The sequence below is a fragment of the Peromyscus leucopus genome, chromosome 4 (genome assembly GCF_004664715.2).
Source record: "Peromyscus leucopus breed LL Stock chromosome 4, UCI_PerLeu_2.1, whole genome shotgun sequence".
Classification (NCBI taxonomy): Eukaryota; Metazoa; Chordata; class Mammalia; order Rodentia; family Cricetidae; genus Peromyscus; species Peromyscus leucopus.
The window spans coordinates 132,836,264-132,861,617 of NC_051066.1; the positions used below are offsets into that span (position 1 = coordinate 132,836,264).

The 25,354-nt window shown below is 51.7% G+C and overlaps 1 protein-coding gene across 2 annotated transcripts in view; it reads left to right on the forward strand.

Moving 5' to 3' along the window:
• The window catches only part of Epb41l1 (erythrocyte membrane protein band 4.1 like 1), a 129,101-nt gene that overhangs the window by 13,194 nt on the left and 90,553 nt on the right, over positions 1 to 25,354 (forward strand). The window contains exon 2 of one of the 2 annotated variants that reach the window (XM_037205360.1): positions 4,470 to 4,518. The gene's annotated coding sequence lies outside the window, so the exon portion shown is untranslated. Of the gene's footprint in view, positions 1 to 4,469; positions 4,519 to 13,262; positions 13,454 to 25,354 lie in introns of those variants that run through there. The other variant, XM_037205362.1, reaches the window with a different exon arrangement.

The following is a 25,354-nucleotide window of genomic DNA, read 5'->3' on the forward strand; positions in this document are numbered from 1 at the left end:
ACCTCCTCACACCCCAAGAACCTGCTGTAGAGTGCCAACTCCAACAGAGTGGCCGCTGAGCATTCCAAATGTGGCCAGTGAGGCCGAGGGACTGAATTTTAAATTCTGTTAATTGTTTCATTTTAATCAATTGGACATTTAAAGCAATATTCCATTTAGTTGTAGACAAACTCCTATGAATGTTTGTGAAGTTAGATTTGTGAATGTATTTTTTTCAATTTTGAAAGCTAAATATTTGAAAATAAACACAGGATTTAGAAGACTTAACATGGGGTTGGGGATTTAGCTCAGTGGTAGAGCGCTTGCCTAGCAAGTGCAAGGCCCTGGGTTCGATCCTTAGCTCCAAAAAAAAAAAAAGATAAAGATATTTAAATAGCATATATTAATTACATGTTGGAATTTGCATATTGGGCTAAAGGGATTGTATAAACGAATTTAACCCATTCCTTTATCCTTTCTTAAAATGTGGTTAAGTAATTTTTTTTATATTTCATATATAGCTTGCATTTTACTTTTAATTTATGTGTCTTTTGTCTTAGTTGGGGTTTCCATTGCTGTGATGATACTCCATGAACAAAAAAGCAAGTTAGGGAGGAAAGGGTTTACTTGGCTTACATTTCCACATCACTGTTCATCACTGAAGGAAGTCAGGACAGGAACTCAAACAGGGAAGGAACCTGGAGGCAGGAGCTGGTACAGAGGCCATGGAGGGGTGCTGCTTACTGGCTTGCTCTTCATGGCTTGCTCAGCCTGATTTCTTACAGAACCCAGGACCACCAGCCCAGGGATGACACCATCCACGATGGGCTGGGCTCTCCCCCATCAATCATTAATCAAGAAAATGCTCTACAGGCTTGCCTACAGCCTGACCTTATAGAGGCATTTATTTATTTTTTTGGCTTTTCGAGACAGGTTTTCTCTGTGTTAACAGCCTTGGCTGTGCTGGAACTAGCTTTGTAGACCAGGCTGTCCTGGAACTCTGAGATCCCTCTACTCTGCCTCCAGAGGGCTGGGATTAAAGGCATGCGCCCCCATGTCCTGCTGTAGAGGCACTTCCTTAATTGAGGTTCCCTCCTCTCAGATAACTCTGGTTTGTGTCAAGTTGACATCAAACTACCCAACATTGTCGCCCCCCTGCCTCAGGCTCCTCAGTAGCTGTAATGGCAGGCACCTGTCACTGTGCTGGCTTTAGGTCAGATTTCTGCTGGACAGTGTTGTTATAACCAGTGTCGAATTGGACACATTCGAATATCAATACAAGGCTCCGTAAAGACTAATTATCTGAGGAGCTCTGGGGAGACAGCTGGCCTGATATTCCTTACCTCAACCTCGACCCTAGACGAATGCATCTTGGTGAAATGTCACCGTGGATGATCCCATAGCCTCCAGGGTAGCACTGCTTCTCGTTTTTGGCCACACCACTTGCTCTGTGTGGTGTTGGGTACTTTACATTACGTCTGTCAGTGAGACCAATGGCACTGGAGAGATCATCCCAGGGAGCAGCCAGCATGGTGCCCGGCACTCGTGACTCGGATGGGCAGTGGCTGCTGTTGCTGCTGATTGGGAGGATGTCGCTGCCACTGCTGCCTCCGCTGCTGGGGTGTGGAATGGACCAGAGGGAAGCATGGCAGCTGGGGTGGAGAACTGGGGTGCTCTGTGTGGTGCCTCCATAAATGGCTTACCTGCGGGGAACCTCTTTGGATCTCCTTTTATGCCAGCGATCAGGCAAAGATAAGTCCCCATTTTGCAGATGAGGAAGTAGAGGCCTTTCCAAGGAAAATTTCCTACCTACATAAACAAAGCGTAAGTGGAGGACTTCCCGACTCTGTTTAGTGATGTCGGGGCCAGCGTTAGGAGGGCCTCTTTCCTTTAGGTTGTTAGAGGAGACAGGGGCAGCTGAGGAGTGGATCATTCATCTCCTGTGACAGTAGAGGGCTGGCCTGCCTTGCTTTCTATTGCAGTGATAAAAACCAGGATCCAAAGCAACTTGGGGAGGAAAGGGTTTATTTTGCGCACACATCCCAGGTCACAGTCCATCCCTGAGTGAAGTCAGGGTAGAAACTCCAGGCAGGAACTGAAGCAGAAACCATCCAGGAACACTGCTTCCTGGCTTACTCAGGCTGCTTTCTTATACAACCCAGGACCACCTGCCCAGGGGTGGCCCTGCCCACAGTGGGTTAGGTCCTCCCACATCAATTATTAATCAAAAAAATTCCCGCCAGATTTGCCTACAGGCTAATTATGATGGAGACAATTCCTTAATTGACATTCCCTCTTCCCAGATGACCCTAGCTTGAATTAAGTCGTCAAAAAGCCAGCCAAACCAGCACAGTGTCTTTTTTGTTTGTTTTTGGTGTGTATGTATGTATGTGTGCGTACTTATGTGTTTGCATGCATTTGGAGGGCAGAGGATAGTCTATGGTGGTGTTCCGCAGGTGCCACCCTCTCTCGGGCCCACCCCCCACCCCCAGCCAGGGCCTCATATGGCCTTGGCTGTCCTGGACTCTACTATGTAGAAGGGGCTGGTCTTGAACTTGAAGTGATCTTCTTGCCTTTGCCTCCTGAACGTTGTGGCTACAGGCTTGTATCACCTCTCCTGGCTCTGAAGAGTCCTGGCACTGTTCAGGGTAGCTGTGTTGTTCTGGGGGTGGAGGTGCGGGAAGCCAGGCTGGGATCACATAGAAAGGTGGTGGCTGGTTGGTGCTTCTGTTGTGTAGATCCCGCCCTCTGCTCACACCGGCAGGACTGTGACCTCCTCTCCTGTCTAGTCCCGAGGCAGGGCTCCCGAGAAAGAGGCTTTTGTTCGCCAGCTCCTTCTGTTTTCCTCTTAAGGTAGTTGCACATGCAGGTGCCCTGGGGCGCATGCGGGTGCTCTGGGGTGCATGTGAGTGCTCTGGGGCGCATGCAGGTGCCCTGGGGTGCATGGCATGCAGCACACACAGCCTTGCTGCCTGTGTACAGCTTCTCTGTAACCATCTACTTTCTGGGTAGCACAGGGAGACCACAGGCTTTCTCACCAAGGAGGTCTGGTCAAAGTCTTCTCCCGAAGTTGCCCTGTGACCTTAGGCAGGTCTTTTGGGATTTTTAGCCTCCATTTGCTTGTCCAAAGAGCAGCTATCAAAATAGTGTACATACAGCTTGGTGGTGGAGGTGCACATCTTTGATCTTAGCAGAGGCAGGTGGATCTCTGTGAGTTCGAGGCCAGCCTGGTCTACAGAGTGAGTGCTAGGCTAGCCAGGGCTACATAGAGAGATATCTAACTCGAAGAAGGAGGCAGAAAAGGAGGAGGAGGAAGAGGAGGAAGAAGGAGGAGAAGAAGAAGGGGAAGGGAAAGAAGAAGAAGAAGAAGAAGAAGAAGAAGAAGAAGAAGAAGAAGAAGAAGAAGAAGAAGAAGAAGAAGAAGAAGAAGAAGAAACAGCCACCCTCCACCATCCCCTCACCCCTACCACCTGGGTTGTGCAGCCTAATGGCTAGTGTTATGTGTGTGGGTGGGTGGGGTGTCTTAGCTCTGCCACTCTCTAGTGTGGCCTTTGGTGTGTCAATCCACTCCCCTGGAGCTCAGGATTTTCATGTGTATACAAAGTCCTGTCCTCTCTGATGGGTGGACCTCTCCACAGGATCATCTCCTCTGACCTTCTGTTGGTTCTAGAAGCTGACGCTGCAGCTCACACCTTCTCTAGGTCAGGAGGGAGGTGACTTGCCCAGACCACAGAACAAGCCAGGCCTGTGTGACTCGAGAGCCCAAGTTCACAAGTCACCGTACAGTTCCTTCCTGTTCACCTGATCGTGTGTTCCTGACAACACGGAGGAAAACGTGGAGATGGATGCTTCTGAGTGCATGAGGACTCCAGTCCTCAACTACGCTGCCCACTGTCATCCAGGCCAGGCCTGCCATGGAACTCAAAGAAGAAGCAAAGGGGCTTAAAACCTCCATGATGGAGTTATACCAGAGCAGAGCGCCAGGGTTAGATGAGAGATGCCTAAGCCAAACGCGTTGTGTCACAGATGGGGAGACTGAGGCAGAACAGTCAGGTGGAGACAGTGATGAGTGTGCTTTTCCCCGGGTGCTGGAAACCACTGGTGACATGAAGGGAAGCCCCAAGGAGAGGAGCCCTGCTGTCCCTCCTCTGCTTCTGCCCAGTGCGCTGTGACGTCCATGGACCCCACCTTCAAGTGTCTCTTGAGTCCATCCACTTTGTCTCCTCTGTGCCTGCTCAGCCTAGGCTCCATCCTCCTCATTAATTCTCCCACTGTCACTTTTGACTTCCTTCCAGTCCCTTCTCCAGCCTGTGGCTTCCCACTGCCCTTAGAACGAAGGCTCACCCTCACGTTAGTCTCTCCGGCTCCGCAGACTTCCCACCTGCCCTCTGGCTCTGTGTGGCTCTCTGGCCTTTCTGTTTAACAGGTTCCTTGGACCCTCCTGTGCCAGCTTCACGTGCCAAGCGGCTAACACTCCCTTCTCATTCCAGGTGCCTGACTGAGGACGTCTTCCCCAGGGAGCCAGTGTGCAGAGGAGGGGTGAGTGCCGCAGAGGTTGTCTCCTGCTTCAGCTGAGGTCGGGCCCAGAGGCTTTAGATTGTTCTGTTACTGCTGAGGCAGCAGGAGGGTTTGTCTAGACCTCAGGGGACAGTGCCGAGGCTGTCCCTGTGGAAGGAGAGACTGAAGTGTTCCTTCACTAAGCACACTGTTGACACACTGCCTGTGCCGCTTGCCCAGCATGGAGACAGCACACTGGAAGCTGGATCTAGCTGGATCTAGCTGGATCTGCGGGCTCTGGCTCATGCTTTCTCTTGCCCAGTCACTCCTGGATGTAGATTAGACTAGTCAGAGGGTGGTTCTGCTCGGCTTCGCCCATGAGCACGATGGGGCCTCCTCCGTCGGTCCTAGAATCATGTATCCATGGTCCAGGCAGATGTTGGGGAACCTAGGGTCAGGAATGAATGACATTTGTTGAACTTTCTGGCAGGAAAATTCTCTTTTCTTTTGTCCTTTTTTCTTTTTCTTTCTTTCTTTCTTTCTTTTTTTGAGACAGGTGTTTTAGGGAAATATTTGTTGGAAATGAACCTCAAAGACTCTCCACATTTAAGAAAGCTAAGTGAGTTGTAGCTCCTCCTGAAGGTGAGGTAAGGCTAGAGACTCTATCCGGCTAAGTCCTCAGGACAGGCTGCGCCACAGACCTTTCTTTGGCTTTGGACTAGGCACTCTGGAAACCATTGCCTCAGCTAGGTACAGTGACACATGCCTATAGTCCTCACGAAGGCGGCTGAGGGAAGGTTCCAGGCCCACACAGGCTACATAAGAAGAAGATAAAGCAAAATAAATAAACAATAGAAAAGAGAAAACAACAAGACTACAGGCTGGCAGCCGAGTGAGGTCACAGAGAGAGCAAAAGCTAGTGACCTACACTGATTGAGAAATTGCAAAGTCACATGCAGATGTCACTGTGGGGTTGTCATTTAGGCAGGACTACTGGAGCTGCAATGTTGTTCTAGAACCTTCTAGTTTAGTTTGATATAGGGGTGTGTGTGTGTGTGTACACGCAAAAGAGCACAGATGCTGATATGCAGGGCTGACCACAGAAACATAATCCCACTGTGATTCTGAGTTCCTGCACACACACACACACACACACACACACACACACACACACACACACACACACACACGCAGGGTCTGTGGGGGCGGGACTGGTGGTGGTGTTGAGCCTGGCTGGGTCAGGTGGAATGAATGGCTAACAGAGCTGGAGTGTGTTATCCCTGAGTCGTGGGGGCAGGGGCGGCTTTAGCTTCATGTGAGAGGCACGATTTGGTTCCTTCCTGCCAGCACGCAGGGCCCCACGGAGATCTCTGGGCAGGAAGCACTAGGAACAAGGAATTCTCTGTCCACAACCAGAGGGCAGCCAGGACGGGAGGTGGATTAGGAGTCCCCAGGAGGGGGCCTGCCCAGCAGTTCCCTGACATTTGGGCAAGCTCCTGTGTACATGGGGAGGTGGGGGCACAGTAAGAGGAGGCAGAGATCATCCGTTCAAGGTTCAAGCATTTATTCTTCACGCTCTTCAAGCTCTCCCAGGAGCCAGGTTCAGAAGCGGCTGCAGGACTCAGGGTAGAGAAAGAAGAGAGTGTAGTAGGTATTAGCCACCATCTGTTTACTGGGGGAGCCAGGGAATGTGAGAGGGGGTCGATTTTCATAGGCGGCCTGCTGCAGAGGAGGCCACTGGCCCACGGGTTAAGTCCCATTTTCTTTCTCTGAGGCCTTGACCGGGTTCCTTTCTCCCTCTGGGCCTCAGCTCCGCATTGCACAGAATGTGGATGAGCGTATTGGACCTGTTGAAGTTGTTCCCAGATGGGAGAGGCTGGGCCCAAATGCACAGGGGCTGTCCCCACAGTGGCAGCACGGACCCGCTCTTGCCCCAGGTTGGCCTGGGACAGATCGTAGGACTGAAGGATGGAGGAAGAGTCAGGCTAACTCGCCATAAACCCCACCGTCTTCCCTCTGAGCTAGCCTCTGCCTCGGTTTAGTTGTCCGAACATAAAGAAAGACCTGTTTTTCTTCTAGGATTTATCCGTCAAGAGAAGGACTCTTGATTGGTCCCATTCTTGTGAGACAGGGATAGTCTGAATTGCTTGCCATAGGTCAGGTTCCTGCCCATGTGCCAAGTGGAGGGGTGAGGTCACCCGAGGTCACGGTGACTGCTGCGCAGCCATCCCTGGACCACACTAGTGTTTTTGTGGAGTGAGTCCTCGTTCTAGGAGAATGAACAGTTGATAGCCTTCAGGGGGCACAATGAAATGCCCCCCTTCTGTGTTGGGTAACACAGATACGTCAACAGTGATAACAATAGCTTAATGACTGCATTATCCTCTGCATGGGACTCTGGGCCAGCCAAGTCTCCTCTCGGGGCTTGTTTCTGACAGCAAACGGGGCAATGATGGTACTCCTCTCCTGACCTGCTGGTGTAATTAAATGAGGGAATATGTCCAGCAGAAAGCCTTCAAGGGAGCAAAGGCCTGATAATGCAGCCTTGGTGATAGAGACCTGATGTGCTTTTAGGCCCCACTGCCCGGCTGCGGTCTCCTCATGACAGTCCTTTGGTGAGTGCTCTCGTCACTAGTACAGAAGCAGAGGCGCAGCTAAGTCCACACACTGGGATTCAGGCCCATGGAGCCTGGCTTCAGAGCCCGCCCTTCCATCATTCCGCATAGTAGGCCAAGTGGCAGCCATGCGTCTGCTTACATGCTTAGTGGCACAGTTCACGACCTGCAGAGGCAACCCAGACCCAAGCTGTACTGTTCTGACTCCCTGCTGAGGTCCACGGTCTGTCTCCATGCAGATCTGTCTGTCCAGCATGCAGCTCTGACCCGGGTGTTTCAGAAGCGAAGAAAAACCATCCATGAACTTGCCTAAAAAGTCTCCCGACTGTCGGGCGGTGGTGGCGCACACCTTTAATTCCAGCACTCGGGAGGCAGAGGCAGGTGGATCTTTGTGAGTTCGAGGCTAGCCTGGTCTACATAGCGAGATCCAGGAAAGGCGCAAAGCTACACAGAGAAACCCTGTCTCGAAAAACCAAAAAAAAAAAAAAAAAAGTCTCCCGAACCAAGGCTGCGTCAGTGGACTTTGCCTTCTCCAAGGTTCTGCACTGGACATATTATCTCATTAAATCACACCAGCCAGTCGGTAGAGGAGCTGCTGTTATTGTCCCATTTGCCAGCGGAAACGCGCTCAGAGAGGAGAGCGGCTGACCCAGGGTCACAGGGCTGAGAACCCACAGCTGTTGTTTTAAGTTCCTACCTCCTGGACTTCAGAGCCTTTGCTAAAACGACTGTCATCCCTGCGTCCTCCAGCGCGGGATGAAGGTGTGTAGCTGTGGCTGTGACACACAGTGTGCACATTGCCATTGAGAGGGACAGGCAAAGCACCATGGGAGTTCAGAGGGAAGAGGGAAGGAGGGGGCCTGAGATCCCGTTGAACTGAGCTGGGATCTGAACGTTTGATTCAGGAAGGGCTCTCCACGAGAGGGGAATGCCTGAGCAGCGGCAGGGGAAGGGGAAACAGGGGCCATGGGTTTCCCCAGGACTGGAGAGCTACAGGCAAAGATGGGGGCCAGTTGTGTTCTCAGCCCCCACCCAAAGTGCCCCTTCCTCCTGTTTTGTTCTAGTCAGGAGCGAGAGAGGTACTCAGTATACTTCCCCTCCTTCCAGATAGTAGCTTTTAGAATCAGCCTTCCTTCACTCCTGCTGGTGGGGGATGGTCCAGTGCCCAGGGTTCAGATCTCTGAGAGGCAGGGTGGCTTCTGGTAGCCTTGCTGGAGAGAGGACTCCCTAGCCCCACTCTGGACTACACACGGAAGCAGGTAGCACTGACCCTTGAAGAGGCCTCTCTCCCTGTTAATCATACTGGATAGACAGGTGAACAGTACCCCTAGCGGCCTGGGCTTGGTCCCTAACCCGTCTCCGGGATCGAGGAGAACAGAGGAATGAATTTGCTGTTGGTGACAGTCATACTTACTGAGTGGAACTTAGAGCATGTTCGGTCGTTATTATCCCCTTTTTATGGGCGAGGACCCCGAAGTTCTAAGGAAAGCAAGCACAGGTCTTTGTCGCACAGACGGTAGCTGTGTCCTTGTCTTGTGAAGGAGGGACAGACTCATGGGGGACTCAGCGAGGAAGCCTGCCCTTCCTTCCCCTGCCTTTCACGGTCCTTCTGACTCCAGAGAGAGAGAGAGAGAGAGAGAGACAGAGAGAGAGAGAGAGGTGACGTCCACTGCTCCCCAGCCTTGCTCCCCTGCAGTAACAGCCCATCCCTTGACTCACTCCTGCCTGCAACCGGAGGGGCTGTTTGGGGGGCAGGACCCGGCTCGGGAATGTTCCCCAGATAAGGCTCAGATACCCAGCATTCCTTCGGTGACTCCATGTCTCTGGGCTCCTGGAGTTTCTCTGATGCTTCTCCAGCTCCCATTAAGATCAGAATGGAAGTAACTTAGATTTTCCCACAGTAGGATTTCAGCTCCGCCTCCCTCCCTCTCTCTCTCTCTCTCCCTCTCCCTCTCCCTCTCCCTCTCCTCTCCCTCTCCCTCTCCCTCTCTCTCTCTCTCTCTCTCTCTCTCTCTCTCTCTCTCTCTCTCTCTCTCTCTCTCTCTGATTTTCCTCCGTAATCCTGAAGTCCAGGATAGGAAAGGAGGTTTTTTTGTTCTGTTTAGAGGCAGGGTCTCATGGGTAGCCCAGGCTGGCCTTGAATGCAGCACAGAGTTTAAGATGACCTTGAACTTCTGATCCTCCAGCTGGGATTTCAGGCAGGCACTGCCACACCTGGCTTATGTAGCGCTGGGGATTGAGTCTGGGTCTTTCCATATGTCAGTCAAGCAGTCTACGCACTGAGTCATGTCCCCAACCCTAGTTGTCCATTTTGTGCGTGGACTAGCTGAGGCTCAGAGAAGGTAAAGGACGTCTCCAAGGACACAGATTGGCACAGTGGGGCTGGGTTTCCGTGCACAGGAGTCCAGCTCTTTCTTCATTGCCTGGTGCTGGCCGATTTGGGGAGTCTGGGGGATGTTCTCTCAGCTCCTCCCCACTCAAGTACTCCCTCCCTCCTCGATCCAGGCCAGTGTGTGTGTGTGTGTGTGTGTGTGTGTGTGTGTGTGTGTGTGTGTGTGTGTGAGAGAGAGAGAGAGAGAGAGAGAGAGAGAGAGAGAGAGCCCACTCGCGCACGCGGGTATGTGAGCGTCATGCCTCCAGTCCAGAGTTGCCCAGACTTCTCGAGAGCTGCAGCATGAGGTCTCTTGTATTTTCAGGTACCGTAGCTCCATCTCCAACCCACCGCTTTGCCCCTCTTAGCCAATGTAACAAGCTGGGCTTCCTTCTGACAAACTGAACGAGAGTGACCATTTGATGGTTTGGGGTTTCCTTCTGTGAGATGCTAGAAACAGGGTTACAGCCTGCTATCCAAGTAGTAGATGGGGAAACTGAGGCTAGGCTTGGCACAGTTGCTACCTTTGTGTAGCTGGGAAGGCTGGGAAGGGGCTGGGCCTGGGCTGCTGGGCGTGAGTGTACTCTCTAGGACGGTGTGCGCTCAGTGTTCACTGTGTGCTCCCCTTCGGTCCCAGAGAAATTCCAAGGAGCTCTTCGGGGTTCTCCAGAAGAGTGGTACCTGGTATGAACCAAAACTAGAGATTTGGGCTTCTGAGGGCACTGGGGACTTCTGCAAGCCCAACTGGGGTCCTGGGACTATTGGGGATGGTTGTGCAACTCCATAAATACACTGAAAGCCTTCAAGTTCTGTGCGTTAAAGTGATAAGCTTTATGGCAGGCGGATGACCTCTTTCTCTCTCATACCCCAGCACTGGGGGTGTCGGAGAGAGGACCCAGCACTTACGAGCACTGCTGTTCTTGTGTGGGACCCTGGTTAGTTCCCAGGACCCACATGGTGACTTCCAACCATCTGTAACTCCAATCTAGGGAATCCAGTGCCTTCTTCTGGCCTTTTTGGGTACCAGGCATGCACACAGTGTACATACAAACATGCATACAAAAGACTCATACACATAAAATAAACATAATTTTTTTTTTAAAAGAATAGTCTGGACTGGGCGGTGGTGGCACACACCTTTAATCCCAGCACTCTGGAGGCAGAGCCAGGCGGGTCTCTGTGAGTTTGAGGCCAGCCTGGTCTACAGAGCGAGATCCAGGATAGGCACCAAAACTACACAGAGAAACCCTGTCTCCAAAAACAAAACAAAACAAACAAACAAAAGAATAGTCTGGATTAGAGCATACCCCACACATTAGGGTTCTGTAGATATGTTGAGTAAATGCATAATGAACATCACATCTTATAAAGCACAGATGTTTGCTCCTCACAGCAGCCTTGAGAAGAAGTAGGCCAAGAAGAATAGTCCCCATTTAACAGGTAAAGAAATAGAGGCCCGGGAAGATGAAATGGCTCATCTTGAGCAATTGAATTTGAGTTTTATAGAGTTGGCATAGATTCTCTCCCCCCTGACATTTAACCTTTGCTTCACTAAGGCTTGACTGAATATACTTTTTCTACAATTTGCTCAGCCACTGGGGATGTGCCATTTATCACGAACGACTGTCTCTGTCTTCTGGGAGTCTAGAGACCTTGACAAACAGCCGTGATAGAGTGGTTGGTGCTGGGAGGTGCACTCGGGAGCTGTGGGTACCCACATGGGTCCCCAGGACTGAGGAGAGCAAGACAACTACTGTCCAGGGGGATGACAGCTCACCGGGCCTCGAAGGAAAACATGGCCACGTGGCTGGGCTGGTGGGCGGTGGACTGTCTCACTCATGGTCCCAGCTACTTGAGATGCAGCTGTGTCCTCTTGTAGTACTGTTAGTCAGTGAGGCGACCCCATTAGCTCAGGGACATGCCATACCACTGAGGTTACTTCAGCAGAGTTTTACTTGTCTCTGTCCAGACTCAGGCCTGTGTGGAGACCTCGCTACTGTGAGTTTCCATGAGATGTTTTTTGTTTTCCTCTGTGCCTTGATTTGACCATCTGTGAAATGGAGTCAGTGACCACACAGGCCGCTCTGCTTACTACTGTCGCTCAGTAGGTAATTCATACTTCTGTGTAGTTGAAACCGTGATGATGGTTGATATTTAGACACTGGGATCTGATACAGCCAGCAAGGCCAGTGCTGATTGTGTTATTGTTGGTAATTCCGTGTGTCTGGCACTTTGCAGTTCACAGATCATGCAGCCATCCGTCACTGTACATGCCCTTCGGAAGAGTCGTTAAGGGAGACGGGAGGTGGCAGCATCTCCTTTGTGCTGATGTTTATCAGGCAAGTGGTCCCTCGAAGTTTCAGCTTGGGTCTCCCTGCTTTGAAAACTCCTGCCGAGGTGCTGGGGGACCTGCCTCTAGGGTGGGGTAATTTTTACCCTGATTTTTACTTTGTGAATGTTGGAGAGTGAGTGAGCAGAAGCATACAAGCCTAAAGTCCATATGTTCGTTGTGGTTGTGCCCAGGACTTTGGGAGCTACAGTACCCTGAACCTACAGTACCTCTGTTTGTTCCATAGCCAGACAGCCGTCAACCCCGAGATTCAGATTTCCCTTTTCTTGTCTGTTTTCTGTTGCCCCACCCCAACCCTGGTGGCTGTGCCCAGAAAAGGACCGTGTCTCCGATTGCTCCTTCACCGAACTCTGCTTTAAGTAGCACATTCTCTGAGCTCTTACACACACCAGTGTCCTGTATGCTGGAGTGCAGAAAACCAATGCTGTGAGTAAACACGTGCTGTATTTATGTCCCCGGGATTCAAGTGCTGGCACATAGCTCTGGGTGCTAGTTTTAGGGTGGGGCCTTTGGGGGTGAAGGCTCCTCCCTTGTGAATGGCGTGCCTGCTCTTATGAAAGATCCTGGAGAGCCGGCTTGTCCTTCTGTCATGTGGGGACATGCTGGAGGATGCCAGCTATGTACCAGAAAGTGGAGTCCTTACCAGACACGACATCTGCTACCACCTTGATCTTAGACATTCTAGCCTTTGCAAGTGTGAGGAACAAAGCCAGCTGTTGGTGGTATTTTTGTATAGCAGCCCTCAGGGACTGGCAGTACCTAGTTGGTAGAAGGACTAGAGCTTTCTACCAGGCTCTGGAGCTCCTGGGGGAGAGTAAGAAAGGGGTCTCTTGGTTCCTTGGTGTGAGGTGTGATTTTTGAATTTGGGAAGATGCCTCTCCTGTGGAAGCTGGTGTGTGTTCTGGGGAGTCAGTCTTACACTGTGCTCCTCATCTCTGGCATGGTCTTGCTGTGTGACCTTAGGCTAGTCTGCTTGTCTCTGGTCTTCTCACCATTGTCCATGTGAGGGTTTGGGTTGAGACAGGAGATAGTCCCTTGCATCTGTGAGACACTTAAGTGGCCCATGTGTCACATGCTTCCCAGCCTTGTAACACAGTCTTTCCTGTCTAGAGGGTGCTCTTGGTCCCACAGGATCTGAGGGCCATTCTGTCATTTTACCTTCCGTCTGGTTTCTCAGATAGGCCTCTGGTTTCTTGCTCAAATGACACAGCTAGACAGAAGGTTGACTGTCCGAGCAGGAGGGGAGGGACAGGGGGACGGTCCTGGTTAGTCCTGACGCACAGCATTCCAGTGACAGAAGACTCAGCAGGGAGCACCTACCCTGACCCCAGGCTGTTGCAAGGACCTCTGGCCTGGGCCGGCGGGTCGGGCGGAGCCTCTTTGAGTCCTTCCGGTCCCAGACCCCTGCTGTCCCTCTGCCTTGCCTGCTCCTGCAGCTCTGGGCTCTGCCATTTGGCCCTGGCACCTGGACTGGTTTGGCAGGTTTCACCACACCCCTGCGCAATGGGAGGGCTGGAGCTGGGGCAGGCCAGGCCAGAGGAAGCAGCGCTGCCCTGCCCTTGACCCCCACCCCCAAATCCCAGCCTCCCCTCAGCTCCCTTTTCTCCCCGGGCTGGAGACTTCCTCAGGCTGCCTCTGTGGGTAAGTCTAGTCCTTTCTTAGCCATCAGTCTCTGTCGTGGTGTTCTCCACGCATACTCTGCGGTCCTAACTGGAGCTCTGCTGTGCCAGTTCTTGGACAGACTGGGGAACCTTGCCGGTCCTAGGTTCCAAACGGGAAAACAAAGACTTCATCTCTCGGTTGCTTCCTGCAGATGTTGATAGGATCAGCTGACGTCCCAGTGAGTAGCTAATGTCTTGGGGAAATAGCTGCTTTCTGTACTGTGGCCCTCTCAGAGCAGGACAGAAGTTGTGAGTGCGGGGGTGAGGGGGGGTGGGGGGGTGGGAGGAGCTTCCCCTGGGCCCCTCCCCTCCCCACTCACCCGGCTCATAATTGCCAAGAGCCAGGCTTTCTGAGCATCTCCACGGGTGCCAGAGGGAGAGACCGAGAAGGTAGAGGGCAGCCCCTCCGCTTGCTGGTTCCTCTCCCTCCTGATTTGCAGTCAACCCAGCGGCCAGTTCACGGGGAGGGAGGAACAGCCCGTCCCTGCTGCAGCCCCACTGGGTGGCTGAAGTACACCAGACCCCCTCACTGGACCGGTCTAACAAGAATGTGGAGATGGCCTCTCTGGTCCTCAGGAAATTTGGGTTTTGACAATAGAACTCATGTTTACCCCGCGTCTCCTCTGGTCTCCTCTGTGCCAGCCCCTTACCAGTTACTTTGCATACACTGCATACCAACTCCTGTCCGTGTAGCAGCTGGAGGGAGCTTCGGAACACACAAGCCACTTCACTGTCTCTTTGGTTCTTAGAATAAAATCTAAACTTCCCAACTAGGCCTGGTGGCGCACACCTTTAATCCCAGCACTGAGGAGGCAGAGGCAGGCGGATCTCTGAGTTTGTGGCCGACCTGGTCTACAGCGTGAATTCCAGGACAACCAGGGCTTCACAGAGAAACCCTGTCTTGGAAAAAAAAAAAAAATCTAAACTTCCCATGAAGGCCCTGAGGAAAGGGAGCCTTGCCCTCTGCTCCTCCATGTGTCTCCCCATTGGTCACTTAATTGGGCCACGGGCATCTTCGTTCACTTAGCAGATCTCACCTCAGGACCTTTATATAGGTTGTTCCCGTGGCTTAGAGTTCTTCCTCTGGCTCTTTGTTTTTGGAGACAGGTTTCTCTGTGTAGCCCTGGCTGTCCTGGAACTCACTCTGTAGACCAGGCTGGCCTTGAACTCAGAGACTGGCCTGCCTCTGCCTCTGGAGTGCTGGGATTAAAGGCATGCGCCACCACCGCCAGGCCTCCTCTGGCTCTTTATAGCTTTGGCTCCTTACCTTTTTTCATAGCTCCGTCTGTTAATTCCCCCATACCATTCATCCCACAACTCTGCTAACTCTCTCGGCCCCTGCCCAACTTTTGAGATAAGATCTTGCTATGTAGCTCAGGTTTAGCCCCGAATTCATGATCTTTCTGCCCAAATTTGGGGTTACAGAATAAGCTATGCTCAGCTTATCTCCATATCTCCATCCCTTGCTCATCACAGTTTGTGGGTATTTGGGTTTTTTTAATAGTTCATGTCTGTTATTAACTCTACACTGCACAACACAAGAGGGGCAGCCGGTGAGGTTTTGATGGCGGGAACGGCAGAATGCTGGAGGGTGCCTGGGCCTACGGCATCGCTCTTAGTGGGTGCTTGGTAAATGTGGCTTTAGAGGGAAGGAATTAACATGGACGTAAGTTAATACCCACGCGTGCATGGGGTGAGGGTGCGCACCAACTGAAATTGGAAAGCTGAGCTGGTTGTTGGCTCCTTGTGGTCCCCGATGCCCAGCTGTGGTTTAGATTGTCTGAAGGACAGTGCCCAGAAATCATTGCTGATGAGACTGGAGAGATGGCTCAGCGGTTAAGAGTGCTTGCTGCTCTTCCAGAGGACCTGGGTTCAGTTCCCAGCATCCATATGGCAGCTCACAACTGTCTATAACTCCAGTTCCAGCACTCCAATGTCTTCTACTGACCTCTGTGGGCATCAGGACATACATGTCAGCAAAATATACTTACTTATGCATGTAAAATAAAAAGAGATAAATCTTGTTGTTGTTGTTGTTTTGTTTTTGTTTTTGAGTCAAGGTTTCTCTGTATAGCCTTGGCTGTCTTGGAACTTGATCTGTAGACCAGCACTTGTTCTGTAGCCTTGAACTCAGAGATCTGCCTGCCTCTACCTCCCAAGTGCTGGGATTAAAAATATGTGCTACCACTGTCCAGCTAAAAAGATATAAATCTGAAGGAAGGGAGGAAGGGAGGAAGGTAGATCATGGCCATGAAGGTAACTGCACAGCTCTCTTGAAAGCCTGGCTACAGCCACTCTTTATTTAGAGGGTCCATGCTGTACTGTGGTGTGGACTGGATAAAGGCAAACCTAGAGAGGAACAGGCTAGACCCTTGGCTCATGTGGCTTTGCCAGCCTAGGAGGAGAACTCAGCGGGACACATGCTGTGTTTTCTGATTTCATTAGCCACTGCCGTGTTCTTGGGGGGCAGAGGATAGGACGGCTTGAGAGTTTAATGCTTAGATTTATCTCTCTCCCCCAAACGGCCTGTGTGGCCTCTGCTGGGTTCGTCCACAGCTCTGGATTGGTTTCTTCATCTGTAAACAGGTTGATGTTGGTGTATGCCTCCTAGGATCTGGGTAAATGTTGGCGAGGTAATGCAGGTGCAGCTGAGCCAAGAAGTGCCATTTACTGTGCTCAGTTGGAGCAAGCTGGGAGCTTTCGTTTAGCAGCAGTCCAATCAGAAAAGGCCTTCCTCCCCCCCCCAAAAAAAAAATAGAGTGTCTTAGTTGGGTTTCTATTGCTGTGATGAAACACCATGACCAAAAGCAACTTGGGGAGGAAAGGGTTTATTTTACGATATTCCATATAACAGTTATCATCAAAAGCAGTGAGGGCAGGATCCTGGAGGCAGGAACTGATGCAGAGGCCATGGAGGGGTGCTGCTTACTGACTTGATCCTCATGGCTTGCTCAGCCTGCTTTCTTACAGAACCCAGGACCACCAGCCCACAGTGGGCTGGACCCTCCCTCACCAATCACTAAGAAAATACCCTGCAGCTGGATCTTATGGAGGCATTTTTTTCTCAGTTGAGGTTCCCTTCTTTCAGACAATTCTAGCCTGTGTCAAGTTGACATAAAACTAGCCAGGAAAAAGAGGGAACCATGGGTGCAAAGGAGAAAGCAAGTGAAGGGCCTCAAACAGGATTGGGTTTTAGAGTGGGCTAAGCTTGCAAGGCATGCTGGGAGTAAAAGAAGAAAAGTTGCAATAGTATCCTAGCCTATGTACACTGGGCCAGGAGCTGAGGTTTCGAGGAGGTTCCTGCAGGGCATTAGGTTAGGAATGAGGCGAACAGCTCGCAGGCAGGAGACCAGGTTGGAAATACAAGTGAGGTGGGCAGTGGAGCCAGCGGGAGGCAGCGCCAGGAGGCAGGATGTTGGTACTGGGGCAACCTCGGGCAATGGAAGTGGAGGAGAGACAGCTGAAGGAGTATGTGAGGGAGAGAGGATGGGCAAGGGGGCCGGCTGTGTGGAGGAAGCAGAGAGGAAGGAACCAGCATGTGGGGAGCTAATATAGGGCTTCCAGTGGCTGGCTGGAGGGATTGTGGAGAGCAGGGTCTGGACATGTTGCGGGTCTTGATGTCCAGTTTGACTTTCCTGGCTTGTGAGATGTTTCATGAGAAACTCTGTTGTTCGGGCTCTTTTTGTAGTCAATGTTTTTTTTTAATTTACATTTTGTTTTTTAACTTTATGTGTGTGATTGTTTCACCTGTGTGTATATCTGGGCACCACGTGCCTGCCTGGTGCCCAGAGGTGCCAGAGGAGGGCCTTGGATCCCCTGAAACTAGAGTTGTGGAGAGTTATGAGCTACCGTGTGGGTACTGGGATCAAACTCAGCTCCTCTAGAGTAGCAGCCAGAGCTCTCCAGCCCTCCTGTTTGGTTTTTTTGAGACGCAGTCTTAGGTAGCCTGGGTTGGCCTTGAACTTTCTGGGGAGGCCATGATGGTTTTGAACTCCTCATCCTGCAGCCTCTACCTCCCAGGTTCATATTACAGGTGTGGGCCACCCTGCTTGGCTTTGTTCTGGGGTGGAAAACCCTTCCCAAGCCCGGAGTGATGGATTCCTCCTCTGAGTCAAGAGAGTCTTCCATGGAGACTCTCCATACTACACATGGCCTAGGGACTTGGCAGGAGGAGGAACGGCCATTTGGCTTGTAGGTGGCAATGCTGGGACTCTGTTGGGCAACTGTTCTTCAGAACCCATCCGTTTCCTTCAAAGCGTGGAGAGGCAGTTCCACTCGACAGAATGCTTTGTGTGTTCCAGGGCTCTGGCTGGGGCCGGGCAACTTTTCAAAGGTGGCATGAGGCAGGCACTTGCTCACTCCCTACTGCTTTTTTGTTTTGTTTTTCTTGTTTGTCATTTGAGACAAGGTCTCTCTGTGTAGCCCTGACTGTCCTGGAACTCACTCTATAGACCAGGCTGGCCTTGAACTCAGAGATTCACCAGCCTCTTCTGGGATTAAAGGTGTGCACCACTGCCACCCGGCTTTTCTTTTGCTTCTTGATGAGTGAGGGCTAGCAACTCTAGGTCACAGATCCCCCCCAAGGACAACTGGGGTCAGGGTGGGGGCATAAGAGAAAGGGGGTGGAGATAGCCCAGATCCAGGTGGGAATCAGCGCTGGAGCTGCCTCGGGGAAGAAGGCTTAACTGGTGACAGCCCCAGGCTCATTTTAAGGCACAACCTAGTTGTCAGTGGACGCTGAGAGACCGAGGAGGACTCACCACTGTCCCAAGCCTTCCATTCTTAGGTCCATCTGCCCCCGCCTCTCCTCAGGAGATGGACCCAGAGGCACACTGAAGTTCAGGACTGGTCTGTTCTGCTCCTAAGGCCAGGAGAGGAGATCCCCCATCTGCTTGGGCAGAATCCTACTCCAGCTGCTCCCGGTGTAAAGGAGAGGCTTTTGTCTGTGTCGCCAGGGCAACCAAAGTTTCTTCCTCCTTTAGAGCCCTGATTGGCTGCTAGTGGAGCTTGAGCATTGGTGACCGGAAGGGCCTCCCTTCTACCTGTACCTTGCCCACAGTGAGAGGCCATGGTGAGGCTGGGGTCCCCCTGGAAGCGCTGTGTAGGTGTCTGTGTGTCTCTTCCCACACTCATTCATTCTTCTCAGAAAGCATCTCTCCTCTGGTTCCAGGGAGTCTAACCCAAAAGTCTGCATTCTTTTTTTTTTCTTTTTTTCCCTTTTATTTTATTTTACAATACCATTCAGTTCTACATATCAGCCACAGGTTCCCATTCTCCCCCCTCCCACCCCCTCCCCTTACCCCCAGCTCACCCCCCATTCCCACCTCCTCCAGGGCAAAGCCTAAAAGTCTGCATTCTAATCCTGAGGTGTCCATACACTTACTCTTGGCCTTGAGAAGGTCCCATCTCCTCCTCCCTGGGCCTCAGTTTCCCTTCCTATAAAAATGAAATAACTGGGATAAAAAGCCCCTGGTCCTTCCAGCTTCAACTTACCTCACCAAACAGCTTGGATCCTCTCCTCTCTGACTTCCCATGGCCCTCATCTGGCCTCTTTCAAGGCTCTGGTCATATTCTGCTTTACTGGTTCTGGTTTATTGGTGAGATGCGGGTCAGAATGTAAAGCTACATATGGTGGCATGTGTCTGTCATCCCAGCACTGGGGATGCCAGAGGCAAAAGGATGATTGATGTTAAGGCCTAACCTGGACTTCATAGTGAGACCCCATCTCAAAACTCCAGGGTAGAGTTCAAGTTCTGAGCTCGATTCCTAGTACTGCAACATGAATGAATGAATGAATGAATGAATGAATGAATGAATGAGACTGTAGCATTATTTTGTCATCCCCCACGGGGAAGTTGTGTTCTCTGAAGTCTCCTGGATGCCCCCAATCCCACAGCTGTTCTTGTCCTCATCCCTCCAGCTAGACCCAGGCAGGCTCAGGCTAATAGGCTAAGGAGTACTGAATGACGGACACCCCGCTTCTTCTGTGGGCTGGCTGGGCAGAACTCATTGGAACAGGAGGGACAGTATGAAGCGGGGTTCAGCTGTCCTGGGCTCCAGGCCTAACTTGCACTGTCCAGGTGATCTTGGGAGGATGGCATGGCTACAGTTCCCATATCGGTAATCCAGGAATAATAACAGCGCCCGGCAGGGCGTAATAATAATAACAGCCGACAAGCTGGCAACTCCAAATGCCTTTCTCTGGTGTCTCTCCTGTCAAAGGCGGGGAGAGGAGAAAGCCTGGACGGGGGAGCAGTCCTCGGCTGCAGGGCCTGTGGTGCCCCAAGGCTGGGCGTAGATGCTGCTCGTTCCCGGAGGTGTCAAAGGGCAGGGAGAGGAAAGCATCATTACCTGTGTCGTGATGGTGTCTGACGGGGAGGATGTGCTGGAGCTGATGTGTGGACCACCGCACTTGTAGCTACCCGGGACCTCACTTCAGGATTTCTCAGCTGCGTTCAAAGTGGAGCAAAGTGACGATGCTGAGCTTCCTCCTGGCAAATGGGTAGCCTAGTTAGCGCCGGCCTTGACTTGACCCAGCTAGGCTTCCTCCCACGGGCTGGCCTGGAGGATGACCTTCGCGTTTAGGCTGTGGTATTCAGTATGCAATGTCAGTCGTCTTAAAATGGGCTTAATGGAGGACATCTGGGAGTGACTCAGCCCTGTTTCTTCCTGACTCACCAGACTGAGGGTCAAAGGTGGCTGCAGAGGTCATTGGCCTTCAGAGCGTGGTTCGGGGTTGGACTGTGGCCCAGCCTCCCACCACCTCTGGGCCTGCAGCAGCTGGGACTTGGCCACTGGCCATCTCACATGCAGTGGGAAACAGGACACTGAAACCAGGCAAGATGTGCTGGAGAACCTTGCTCCTGGGCTGAGGTCTGCCCGTCAGGCGGGTGTAGGGAATGAGGTGGGAGGAAATGGGGAAGAGAAGCCTCAGAAGAAGAAGGGAGGCTGGCATGGGCGGGTGTATTCGTATGTGCAATGAGGGCGTCACTCTGGGCATGTCATGTAGCGTACATCAAGGGCAGAGTCTTATGTCTCAGTGAGGCCGAGGGATGGACCAAGAAGTGAGTCTGTGTATGTGTGGTGTTGGAGGCTCCCTAGGGAAACACAAATAACATGGCCATCCAGAGACGTTAGCAAGTTTGGTGAAGGCCCTTTTGGTGAGGCCGGCCCTGTGTCCTGGGGTGGACATGGGCAGCTGTGTGTGGCAGTTCCCCCGATCACTTATTTTTTTGTTTGCTTGTTTTTTTGTTGTTCTTGTCTCGAGACAGAGTTTCTCTGTGTAGCCCAGGCTGTCCTAGAACTCACACTGTGGATCAGGTTGCCCTCTGAACTCAGAGATTTGCCTGCCTCTGTCTCCCAAGTGCTGGGGTTAGTTTGCTCCACTATTGCCCCATTGCTCGGCAGCTTGCTCTGTATTGCAGATGCCACTCTTGGGGTCCACACTGGTCAGCATCGGGCCACTTACTCAGACTCCTGAGTAAGGAATGGGGGGGGCTTTAGTGCCCTTTAGCATCTAGTTTGATCCTGAGTACAGGGGGTATAAGAGGCAGGTGTCCCAGGTCGTACCAACCCACTCATGTTCCCTCTACAGCACCCCTTGCTTGGTCTCCAGAACATTGTACGCATCTTTGTGGCCTCTTCTGCACCCCTCTGGCCTTCTCTTCCCTTTCTGCTCCTCTCTCATCGTCTGCCCAGTGTTGTGTTCCTCAGGGCCGGGCCCAGTTATTGCTGTTCTTTTAATCCCTAATGAAAGTGACAACACAGTGTTGAGATTTCAGAGACCAGGAGGAGCGGGAGCATCTCTCCCGAATGCTGTTAGGGCGTTTGCTGTGTTTCCTCCTGGATTTTTTCCTTCTCTGGTTCCTCAGGGAACTGTAATCCCATCTGTGCTGTCCCGTGGTTGGCACTCCAGGACTCTTGAGATCTTCCTGTGTTGTCACTGAGTTCCATCGGCACACAGTGGGCATCTCCTCTTCCGGGTGACGACCTTGCAAGTTGCTTGCAGTTGTGTGGGTAGAAGAGACCCACCAGGAACATGCTGCAGAAATTGCTCTTCCTGTAGTCACGGGAGGTCTCTTGGGGTGGAGCTCCAGGAGGGGAATTCTGGGGCAGAGGCTGTGGATGCCCTGCAGGGGTGACTTGCCGTACTGCGGGGGAATTAAGTCCTCTGTTTCCTGGGCCAGGGGGATGGACAGAACCTGCCTTGGACTTCCCTTAGCCTGTAGAGCCTGCTTCCTGTGAGGAGCAGGTCTGCCCCACCACACCCCACTAGCCCCTCATCACTGGTTCTGGTGACTCGAAGGGGTGACTGGGAGTGCAGGTACAGAGTGATGCTGCTGAGGTTCGAACCAGGTTCCCCCTCACGTCACTGCCTTGAGTCTGTTTCCTCAGCTGACCCTGAGCCTCGTGAGGGTGAGTCATCTCACAGGGTCCCGCAGAGGGTTTCTGTCCCTGGAAGACTCTGATGCTGCAGATGCAGTGAGCCGTGGTGGCAGGACATGGTGACAGCCTGAAAGAGGGAGGGCTGTTGTGTGGCACCTGCTGATGCAGGGCAGAGCCAAGGCCCTCTTTCCCTGGTGCAGCCCCACCCCCACCCCATTTGGGGAAAGTGATTCTTGGTTGCAGTTTAGTTGGCGGGTCACGACTAAGAAGTGGGGTTCTAGACATGCTTCTGTTTCCCACCCAGAGCTGAGCTGTCGGCTTCTCTTAGACTCTGGTCCCCAGTGGTATCTCTTTGGGCTAGGATGCTCAAGCCCAGCCCAGGCCTCTTCCATAGATACATTCAGGAGATGTCTGGCATCAGGGAGTCTCTTTGGCTGACCTTGGAAGAGGAAGTTTTAAGAGAGTTTCAACCTAGAGGGAAATGATCTCCAAGATGGCTCAGGAGGCTCGTTAGTTTCCTAGTTTTTGTGTCTGGGTCTCACAAAGCCTAGTCTGGTGTCTGATTCTATGTAGCTAAGGATGACCTTGAACTTCTGATCCTCCTCCCTCAGGGTGTTGGAATCACAGGTACATATCACTCCCAGTTTTAGGTTGTAGCTCTGAAATTAGGTAAATCTGTACAGTTTGGTCAAGGTTTTGGCAGGGTGCTGGGGGGGCAGTACCATGTCCTGTCAGCATCTACAGGCTGCCCCCTTTCCTTGACTTGTCCTCCTTCCGACTCAGCAATGGCTTCCCGTCAGCTCCTGCCCTCATATCTCCTGTTTCTCCTTCATCTTGCACCACAAGGTCTCTGTGTTTACAGAGGCCCCATGGAAAATCCCAGATCATCCTCCACCTCAGGCGCTTTCACTGAATCATATGTGGAAAGTCTCTTTTGCGTGTGAGGTAATGCCCACAGCTTCTGGGTGTGAGGGCATGGATGCCTTGGGGTGTAAGCCTTTATTCTACCTACCGTAGCAGCTAATACCGGGGATTCCTCTGGTCCCTCAGATGCTGCCTGGATTTTTATGCCATCAGCTTCAAGATGGAGGGAGTATTCATGACTGAGTCCACTGTGCTCTCACCGGGGAGGAACTAGGGAGAGAGATCAGTTGGGAAAGTGTTCGTTATACAAGAGTGAAGACCTGAATTCAGATCCCCAGCGGCCACATAAAAGCTCAAGCAGCAGTGTTCATTTTTAGTCCCACGCAGGTGGCTAGCCAGCCTCGCTGCATTGATGAGCTTTGGGTTCAGTGACAGACCCCGTCTCAAAAAATGAGGCAGAGGGCACTCAAGGAAAACACTCAGTGCCGACCTCTGGCTTCCACACACATGAGCACACGTGCGCACACATGCACACAAACATGTACAGATGTCATTCTCACACGAAGAGTGTTTCACCAGCTTCCCCGTGCGAAAGGTGGGTGACGGAAGGCAGTGTTTCTGTGACAACGTGACAAAGGTGGTCAGTGTAACTCCTGTCTTTTAGGGCTAGGGCCTCTCCCTCCAGCACATCACGGCTGTGTCTGTGTCTGTGTGTTGGTGTCTGGATGCACTCATCTGCGTCAGTCCTCTCGGGATGGCCGAGGATCGACTCTTTTAAAAAGGTCTTTTCTGCCCTTGTTCTAAGGAAAATAATTACACAAGTGACTAATTTTATCCCTAATCCCATAATTACTTTATTATGTGGCTGGTGAGAGGGCCCTGAGCTGCGCCTTTGGCGCCGCTCTGGCTGCTGGCCCAGTTGGCCTGGTCCTACAGCAATGGGGGCCCACCCTGCTTCTGGCATGGGCCTATCAGGGGACAGGATTGCTCTATTTCCACTTGGGCTGAGGCCAGCTACATTTTGGTGTTTGGGGCCTGAAAGCCTGCCTACCTTCCTCTGCTCCTAAGTCTGCGGACAAAGGCCGCTTCCCTGAGAGGAGGAGTTTGTACTGCAGGGTTCAGTCGGCAGGAGGCAAGGTTCTCGTTCATTCCACAGGAACTCCCTCCACGACCTGGAATAAGTCATTTTCTGGTGGGTCTTGATGGTGTTGTCTGTAAAATGGGGTTCTTGTTGCCTTTAATGGTCCTCGATTTCAGGAGGGGAACGGAAGAGCTGGAGCTTTGAGACTCGGGTTTCTTGTTACCCACTGAAGACATACTCCATGTAGCTTGTGTGAGGCCCTGGGTTCAAGTCCCAATACTACATTAGTAAGTCAATCAAATAAACCCTAGTCAGCTCTATCTCCACCATAGTATTTAAGACATAATACTATGTAGCAGTCACCTTCATTTTTCTGATCAGTACTTGGCTAGCAAGGCCCATAAGCCAAGCTCTTAGCCCTCGCCGCCATTGTTTTCTTCTAATATATAGATAATTGAAGAGCCGCTCCAGAAGCAGTGGGACTGGGATTTGAACCCAGGTCTGTCTGTCCCCACAGTCTTTTCCCTTTCTTTTAAGGCTACCTCCCAGAATTACTAGGCTTGCTGGGGTTGTTCAACTCTTGGCTGTGTGAACTGAAACTTGACCCCGTAGAACAATAAGGACAACCCGAGGAGCTGGAAGCTCCCGTAGATAAGGAGGGCAAGCAAGCGGCTCAAGGCTGTGTGACGTGTGAGTGTCTCTCTTTTTGTCTTTTGTTTTTGAGACAGGATCTCATTGTGTCGCCCTGGCTGGTCTGGAATTCGCTGCATAGACAAGGCTAGCCTTGAAATCACAGAGATCCATCTGTCTGTGGGGATTTAAGGCCTGTGCTACTGTGGCTGGGTGTGTCTCACTGTAACTGTGGTCTCCGAGTTCTCAGCTCTCTCTGTCTTTAGCTTGTCGTCTTCTCCTCGTGTTCATATTTCTGTGTAGCACTAAGATGTTCTTTGAATTGTAGCAAAATCCACATATCCTAAAATCTGCCGACTTTCCGTGTGTGTGTGTGTGTGTGTGTGTGTGTGTGTGTGTGTGTGTGTGTATGTAATGTGCATGCAGATTGTCTCTTATATGTGTGAGTATATGGGGCACACGGCCATGTGCACCAATGTGGAGGCCAGAGCAGGACACTGGGCGTCTTCCTCTGTCACTTTCTGCCTTTCTGTCTTGATAGGGTCTTTCACCAACCCTGAAGCTTGCTCTTTCAGCTAGGCTGACTGGCTAGTGAGTTCTTGGGCTTGACGGGTCTTTGCCCTTGATGCGGGACTCACAGGTACATGTATCTGTGCCTCGCTAAACAAAAACCAAAAAAACAGAAACCAAACATGGGTGCCGGAGATCAAACTCGGGTCTCCTCATGCTCTCACAGCAGGTGTTTCTGCCCATTACGCCATCTCCTTTGACGGTCAGGCTTTTAAGTGTACAGTTCAGTGGTGGTGAGGATGTTCTTATTGTGCAGCCGTCACTACCATCCATATCTATAACTTTTCAAAATAAAACAGTGCTGTTCATGATGATAGTGATGTGTGTGTGTGTGTGTGTGTGTGTGTGTGT